Genomic DNA, 9,927 nt, shown 5'->3' with positions numbered 1-9,927 from the left:
AGAAAGTTAAAGGATTGGAGGAGCTAAATAACACTATGACTGAATGATTGGCACTGATGAAAGAGAAGTGTAAACACTTGGAATTACTTAGTACTGAATTGAAAAATAAAGTTGAAGTGTTATCAAAGTCAAAAAAAAATGTATGAAAGTGAGCTGCTTGAAGTGAAGAAAGTGTTGAACCAGCAAAAGATGATCCTGTTTTATGCATTTGTAATAGTTATTCTGTTAGTCATGTTTGTAGGCTATTTGAAAATTAATGTCACAAATGATAGTGGTATTGGGTTGTTTATGTTGGCTTGAATAGTATGCCAAAATGTTGTAAATTTTGTCTTTTCTATTACATCAATGAAAATGTAAATGTTTGTCTTATGTTGGCATATATACTACTGTGTTTGAAGATGCTTATTTTGGATATGTGATTTCATTAAACTTATATTTGGATGCTTATTTTGGAAAATATATTGTTGTAGTTTGGATATTTGAAGAAATGCCTTTTTATCAAGGTTAGAATGTGCAAAAAGCAATATTGCTTATTCTGTAGGAAGACGAAAAATACCTTCTTATCTACCTATTACAAGCTGTTAATGAACCTAATTAGAGAGTAGAATATTCTGATTAATAATTGGAATATAATTGAAGCTGATCTCATCATTGAACTTTTAGTCAATTTAAAAGTAGCATGTACAACCTAAACAAAATATTTCCACAATATCTTAACATTTGATCATTCCAATATATGATTACACAAAATATGAGCCATTTACAAGCTTAGAACTGTATTCTAACGAGCATAATATCACTAAAACATGTTCATTTAACAAAATAAATATCACTAGCTGTCATGAAAACCATCAATTTGGAGTTTTATTCTTAGTTATTACTGATATTTGATTGCCTATAATTCTATGGTCTTGCTCTCCAATGGCCTCACCTCTTCCTGCCATGCCTCCTCTTCCTGCCATGCCACCCCTTGCATCAATGCCACCTCTGAAACCTCTCCCACCTCTTGTTCTTCTTCTTGAATTTTTGGGTACATCCCTTGAATTCTGCATCTGTCTAACATCAGTGACATGCTGCACTTGTCTTGGCATCTGCCATTGCAGTAATTCATCAACATGTGTTTTTTTCCAAACACCATGATCATAATCAAAGGGATATTAATTCTTACCCTATAATACCTATTACCAGTGTCATCAAATATCCTGACTCCAAAGCCTTGTCTCACCTACAATCAAAATTAACATATTCTCTTTCGCTCTTAATAATAAAATAGGGTTAATCTTATATTTTTCTATGTTATATAATAATACATTACCTTTCTTCTTTAATTCAATGCCATTTCACCATTTATCACTTGTACTGGCACTAGGTCTGGTTTTTTTACTTCTCCTCCTTAATGTATCAGGCAAGTCTCTTGGTGTTGCAGGCCTTCAAGTGGTTGTCTACCTCTCTTTTTCTACAAAGTGAAGTAGTGATATGATTAATTCTTACTATGTAATAAATATATAATCATGTATTATAATGAATATATTTATGCTTACTGGTGCAGTGTTGCTGTCAGATGCAGTGTTCCTTGGATTTTTACATGTCCTGATATTATGCCCATTGCATTTCATCTTCAACCCACTCCTAGGTAATCTATTAGTCACACTTTTCTGCGAAGCATTGCCTTCAGAGGGATCTTCTTCCTTGATTTTGTTTGGCCTCCCAAGCATCTTTTTTATTGGTGGTAGCTGAATTGGCCATCCCTCAACAGTGGGCTACATTTTCCTCCCATTTAGTGGTCTCAAGGCATTGGTGTAAGTTTGAATATATGTCTCAATGGAATACACTTTATCAACATAATTAACAGTGTCTTGTCTCATGTAATGAATATAGGCACAAGCATGATGATAGGGAATCCCTGTTAAATCCCATTCCCTACAACTGCAGTGTTTTTTTAACTAGGTCTACAACATATCTATCATTTTTTATCATGACCTCAAATGTGTCCCCAACAGCTGGTTTCAGTGAGCATAATGATGTTAATTTCCTATTTGTCTCTAACTTCTTCCTTATCCTTGGACATATAACATCAGTCTTACTTCTCATTAGTGCTAAATTCTTGTGCATTCTTTCCATCAACATTGACCTAATATCCTTAAGCATATCTATTATAGGCAGTGTCCTAGGATTGCTAATAAAAGAATTGAAACACTCACATATATTGTTCTCAACTGTGTCTGTCCGGGTCATTATCCCAATGCTTGATTACAAAACTTATAAGGATCCTGCGACATGAAATCTTTAAAGGCAGCTTTTGATTCACCATTTATCTCATCTATTTTTGTTTGAAACTCAGTAGCATATGTAGCACCCCAAAATAGTTTCTTGTATTTTTCTCCTCTATGTATCTTCTTCCAATTGGCCCAAATGAGTTTAGCACAATTTCTGTGCTCAGCCTTAGGTGTCAACTGGTAAATTGCATTTATAGACCCTGACATAAAAAGAATGAAAACCAATTTATATTAGAATCAAATATACACAAAACATAATGTTAATTAATGGCAAATAGTAGGATTATTTACCTTTTGTTAGTCACTGATAAAAGTCCATCTAGTGCCATCTCCAATGTTGAACTCTTGAAACAAAAGTGTTAGGAACCAAAGCCATGTTTCTCTTTTCCCCCCTTTACAATAGCCCATGCAACAAGGAACATTTGATCATTCTCATCCTTGCCCACAACAACTAATAAACACCCACCTAAGATGGTATTCATAAAAGTACCATCAAACCCCAGAAAATATCTACATCCTACCAAAAAGCCCTTTCTCAAAGCACTAAACCCAACATAGAATCTCTTGAAGACTGGTTTCATGGGTGCTTGGTCAGTATCAACACAAAGCTCAAACCTCCCCTCTCTATCATTCTTTATAAGCTCTGTCTTGTAAGACCTAAGTAAGGCATAATGTTGTTAAAGGGACCCTCTAAGCCAATTCAATGCTTTCCACTTCCCTCTATATAGCTGACTCATGCTTATTGGTAGTGAATATTTGTCTTTCAAAATAGCTTGCATATCTTTGATCTCCAAATTAGGCTTTGCCCTAATTTTTTCTAAAAACTCTCTTGCAATCCACTTAGAATTTTCTTGTCTATTTGTAAGGGATCTATAGCACTTATGCTCATTTGTGAGGGTTTTGATTACAAAGGTATGTTCATCTTGAGCAAGACTGCCATACCCTCTTTAATCACAACCATCCTTACACCTTGCACCAAGTCTTTTCTTCTCACTCTTGATAATCCTCACATTAAAACCATTACAAATGGCATATTTCTGGATTGCCTCTTTACATTGCTTGCTATCAACAAACTTCATCCCAACTACAAATTCAAGCTATGCATGATCACACTCTGGGTCATATAGAATATTCCCTCTCTTCTTCCTCATGTGCTCTTCAAAGTCATCTTCATCACTTGGGGCTTGGGTGTGGGACAAATCATCTAAATCAAATTCAGATGGCAAACTAAGGTTACTTGGAATATCTTTATTAACCATGTCATCAAAAACTAGTATAGGGACTTCATGTATATCAGTAACACTAACTACATTATCACTAGCAGTTTTTTTCTTCCTATCCTTCCTAACTGGCTGAAACTCACTATCATCAGTTACATAGTCATCAAAAGCTTCATTCTCCAATTCATCATCACCAGTTAACACCCTATTTGCATTAGGATCATAATTTGAATCCTCATTGTTATCATCATTAGCAATAGGACATTTTTCAGCAAGGTCAACAGAAGTGCATTTTTCAACATTATTTTCATTATCACCCAATACATTATCATCTGAATCAAGCATTTCATAGTTAAGACTAATGGCATCATTTTCATTTAGCTTTGATTGTGGTGTACCTTGTATACCTCCAATATTAATGCCAGGCTGGTTTTCACCCTCTGAATCTTGCCCTTCTAAAGCCTTAACATACAAATGGTTATCCCCGTTATCATCACATTTAACCCTCTCTAAAACATCACTGTCACTAGGCATAAAATATGCCAATTTTGTTACCTAACCATATCCTAGTTTTTTTAACTCCTCTATATCAAGACAGCTAATCATATCTACATCAATGTCTTCCTAATAATGCACCTCACCACCCTCCTATTCAAAGCTAGCATCCCCATCCCACAAAGTTCCACCATGGTGAATCAGTAAAGACACATACACCATCTTATATCATGCACAAACAGAAACAAATCGAAACCATACTCAATATAGAAAGATCACTATTTCTATGCATGCACATGCAAAGATGTTAGCGTTATAGGGAACAGTAAACATACCTCGAATAACCATACAAAACCCTCGAATCTGCTATGGGTATCACTCAAGTTTATCAATGGAGTCAGAATTTGGATTGAATACTTTATTCTCCTTTCGGCAATTGAAGGAGACAACCCAAGGGACCACTTTCTCTTCCCTGACACAATGTGATTCTCAGCTAGCTTAATTAGGGATTTTAAATACTAATGAGGATATAAATGAGAAAGGGAGTCTCACGTAGGTTGGTATTAAGGAACTATTTTAGTGCTTATTTAGGGATTCATTTTAGGGGAATTTTAGAGGTTTCTCATTTGGCTTAGCAGATGGACTAACGTGGTGTGACATTGCAGCCGCATGGCATTTTTGTTACTCCACTAACGGGGTGCCTAACGGCAGGGCATAGATTTTATAATTCTCAAAGTATAGGGTTTAATTGGTAGTTTTAGAAGTATAAGATATAATTGAAAAAATTCTGAAAGTATAAGGTTTTTTTGGCAAATTCCCCTTAAAAAAAACAAATATGAAATAAGCTTCTTGTCATTGTCGTTATAAGCAACCATTGTGGGGCCTTAAGAAAGTTACTTTTTAGAATCTGAATTGACAAAAGCTTATTTTTCACTAGCTGTATCAGTATATGTTGGCCCTTCACCTTGTCCGCAATTGATTTATATAGTATTTAGTGTTTTAATCTTAATTAAGATATTAATTTTTATATTTATATTATTTAATAGTATAACATTTATATTATTTTTTAGAGATCAATGGAATAATTAATGAAAGTTTTGTTCGTCAATAATTTTTAAAATAATATTTAGTATTTTAATTCTAATTAAAATATCATCTCTCTTATTTATATTATTTGATCACACAGTATACTAGCGTTTAAAGGTTGATAGAGTAATTCATAAATGGTTATTCGTCCTAACTATAGCGGATCAGAAAATTAAATTAGTGAGGTTAAAATATTTTATTTTTTAGTATATAATAATTATAAAGTAAAAATAATAATTTTATAAAATAATAATTTCTTGTTATAATTGAAAATTTAATATTATCCTTGATATAAAAATATTACTGTAAATAATTTAAAAAAAAATTCTTGATTAATGTTATAATTCTCTTCACAAAGCAATACATGGAGTTGATATGACCATTAATTTTATCATCACCTATTAACATTATTGTAAATAATTATAATTTGTATTAGAAAGACAAATAATAGACTTTCGGCTGATGTTTAAATTTAGTAGCATTATATCTAAAAAAACAGTTCTAAAAAAATAATTAGAAGAAATAAGACAAATAATAATAATAATAATAATAATAATAATAATAATAATAATAATAATAATAATAATAATAATAATAATAATAATAATAATAATAATAATTTTTTTTTTAAAATAATATATATCCTAATATATTAAATTTTTAATCATAATTAAATTTTAAAATAAATTAATTAATTGTAAATAAAAAATTAATATCAAAAACTAAAATTTAATAATCCAGACATTTTATAATTATTATAATACATCAAATACTAAAATGGTGATTGCACATTAAAAATAGTTCTCTTCTTATATCTATATTATTAGTAAATAAAATATGTAGTTATAAAATATTCAAATTTAAGTTTTATATATATATATATATATATATATATATATATATATATATATATATATATATATATATATATATATATATATTTGAATTGACCCAATCAACAAGAAGCGGCTCTACCCTTACTCTTAACTTTTAGAAGTTGAGAAGCATTTTGATTAGGGCTTGGCCGTTAGAGTCAATAATATATATCGCTATTTTTACATTTAATAACTAATTTATAAACTATTTTACAATTATTAACGGCTACTAAAATTGATAATCACTAAAACAGTTAATAGTTACTAAAAAATTAATATTATTGAATAGGGTAAAAAAATTACCCTTAACTATTAGAGGTTGAGAAAACATTTTAACCAGAGTCAATAAGATGATACTACTATTTTTACATTTAACAGCTAATTTAATAGCTATTTTTATTGAATACTTTTACTTTAAATTACTATAAAAATGGCTAACGATTAGTAAAATAGTAAACAACTGTTAAAACAGCTAAAAAAATTGTAACAGCTAATATTACTGAATAAGACTGTTATTATTTGCCTATTTTGTTAAAATTTTTTGAATACAATTATTCATAAATTGATAAAGATAAAAAATTAAAAACTTGTGCTCTGCTGGGTAACGTTTTCTTATTCTTGATTGTTTTTATTTCTGACAACTAAAAACTATTTATCGTTTTAATTTTTAAATTTTGGAGAACTAATTGCTTAATTTGATTAACTTTTTCTCACTTATATATGAATATTGCACACCATTTATAAAATCGAAAAAACCACCATAAATGGGTACTCATAATCAATCAATTTCTTATGATAAGAAACTACTAAGTTAAACAGTCGAATGCATATTTTAACTGCTGATTTTTACTTGAAAGGTCCAATAGTATTCTGATGCATATCTTGAAATTAAGTTAATCTTGTGATCCTCCTTAGCGTTAGCATTAAAATTAAAGAAGAAATTGAACTAATTAAAGGCGCCACTAATCGCTCATGATAAAGGTTAGAGGTTAAATTATGTATTTGATATTCTTAAATTAATTTATTAAATTATAAAAGTTCAAGAAAAAATAGGATGTTTTAAAGTTAAGAGTGCTATTAAAATTTTTTTTTTATTAAAAGTTACGAGTTAATTTGTGCATTTAGTCAAATTAAACACTAGATCATAAATTACCCGTAATCATCAACCAAGCCGTAGCTTTTTTTTTTTGGATAATAATGGTGGAGGAAAGCTAAGAAAAAGAAACCCAAGCAACAGCTAACGAATGTACTCGACACCCACTCAATCATGAAGAAGCAAAGGCAAAATTCCCGTTGGAGGACCCTTAAGCACGTGGGTGCCAGACTAAAGTTTTTTCGCATGGGCAGCTAAACTAGTCCGCAGAAAAGTTAGCCTTCTCTATAAACATGGCGCCCGTTAATATCCCAAGTTGACTAAAGGAGATCACGTTCACGTATCGAGTTAACAAGAGATAAACAACTTCCCAAAGGAAACGTGGAACCCTTGACCATGGAGACAACCCCTTCATTGTCACACTACCACAACACGTGGCAAATCCATCTCCTTAGCAAGCTTCAGACCCTGGTAGAAAGCCCAAGCAGTCGCATGTTTTAATGTTGAAAACTACATATTAATCTCATAATTTCTTTCAAGAGTTTTTGCAAATTAAGATGAGAAACTAAAAATAGAGAAAAAAAAAGTTGTATAAATATGGATAAATTATAATTTAGTCTCTGAGATTTGGTTATACAATTTAGTTCTTGTGGTTTTAAAATTAAACAATTTGATTATTGACCTTTTAATAAATCTACAAGTAAGTTATTGTCGTTGAAATTCTAATTAATTCACCGTTAATTCTAACAAAAATATTAAAATGTCATTAACTTTATTTTTAATATATATCTAAATAATTTAATCTCTAAATTTTATTTTCTTACCAATTTAGCCACTGAGACTTTGCTTTATTAACAATTTAGACATAATGTTTTTAAAATGTGGCATCATTAAATTAAAATAATTTAAATTTAAATTATTAAAAATAAGGACTCAGTTGTATATTTAACGAAATTTCAAAAATAAAATTGTCAATAAGAGAAAATTTCAAAAACTAAAATGTTTTCAGATTAAAAATAGAGTTAATGGTATTTTAATTATTTTTGCTAGAATTGATAATAACTTAATTAAAATTTTAATAATAGAAATTAATTTATAAATTTATTAAAACATTTAAGACTAAATTATTTAATTATTTAATTATATAAATTAAATTGTAGATTTAATCAAACTTAAGAAGAGTATGAGAGTAAATTGTTGTTTACATATGAATATTTGCATGTATGGATACCTATCGGTGCATGAATGTGTATGGGGGATTTAATGAGAGTCCCACTTGAAAACAATCACCACAAAATGAAAACCATGATAGATTGATGGGCTTTCCACCAGAGAACCCATTCGTGTGTGAGTGTGGCTCCTGGCATGAGGCATCGTTGTCGCCTGCCTTACTGTAGTCGGAAATGATCGTAGCGAGGCCAGCAACGATGTCTGACTTGCTAGCAGCGCTGGGTTCTCATTAGGACTTTGCTTCTTCAATGATGGAGACGAAGAAGAATTCTTGGTCCTTAGCCATTGAACCTCAATGGAATTACGATTTTGCCATTGCATGTCCATCACTGTGTGTTTGAGTGTTCTAGCAATTCGGGCTTTTTATTTCTGATTTTTTTTTTGAATATTTGTGTTTTAGATTTACTCTTTTGCTTTTGAGCAATCAAGTCAATTTTTTTTTCTAGAATTTGTGTTTGAGCGTTTTACATTTACTTTTTATTTTTTACTGTTCTTGCAATATGAATTTTTGTTGTTAAATTTTTTTTATTTTGATTAAAAATAATAAATTTTTTAATATTTAAATATAAAAATTAATATTTCATTATTAAAGATAAAAAATTATTATTTTAATTATTTAGCTAAAAATTAAACCATTTAGACTTAAATTAAAAGATCTGGATTAATTTAAACAAAAACTTAAAAATAAATTTATTTGGACATGAGTCAAAATTTAAGAGATAAAATTAAACTTTCTTTGAAAAAATAAAAACTCGACCAAAACACAAATCATAAACAACAGTGTTCCTGGAAGATTCAATTAAAATTAAATTGATATACTATTTCTTAAAAATATTATTTAATAAATATTATATTTATATTAGACATAATATTTTTTATATATTGATATTAAATTAATAATTTTTTAAAATTAATATCAATATTTTAATATTCAATTAATAAATTAAATATTAATATATTAAATTAATACGTATAATTCTTTATAAATTAATTTTAATATATTAATTTGTGTATAAAAAATTTATCATTTTAATATTTAATCAACTTAATTAATTTAATCTTTAATTTCATTTAAAATTACTTAATTTTTAGTGATAATCTTCTTCAAAATTAATTATTCGAAAACACCCATAATAAACTTACACTGTTAAAAACAGGAATTTGGAGTTACCTTTCCGAAAAGAAACATTATCATTACATTCGGAAAGTAAAAAAAAAAAAAAAATGATAATTTTGTAATTTTTTCTCTCTAGCGGATTGCCATGTGTCACCAACAGAAAACCACTGCATGTACAAAATGATGTCGTTTTATACAAAAATCAGCAAAAAAGGACCAAAATTTGATGGACTTGTGTTACTCGTAGTCTAATCAATCAAATTTTATGGGTTTTAATCGAGTTTCATGAATTTTTAGAAATTTTTGTCATTGCTCGTTTTAGGGATAATTCGGATCAGTCAGAGGTCCAATTCTCATATTTTTTAGTTAAATTAGTTAGATTGGTAACTATGCTCTTTGGTCTTCTAATCCAAATATCAAATTATAGTCAAACACTAAGTATATCTCCTACTGAGATACAACTTTCACTCCTAATACAATCAGGATTATAAGATTATCAACTTGAAATTAGAGGGCAAAACTATTGGAGAGAATC

The sequence above is a fragment of the Hevea brasiliensis genome, chromosome 12, assembly GCF_030052815.1.
Source record: "Hevea brasiliensis isolate MT/VB/25A 57/8 chromosome 12, ASM3005281v1, whole genome shotgun sequence".
NCBI classification, from domain to species: Eukaryota; Viridiplantae; Streptophyta; class Magnoliopsida; order Malpighiales; family Euphorbiaceae; genus Hevea; species Hevea brasiliensis.
This window is presented reverse-complemented; position numbering follows the sequence as displayed.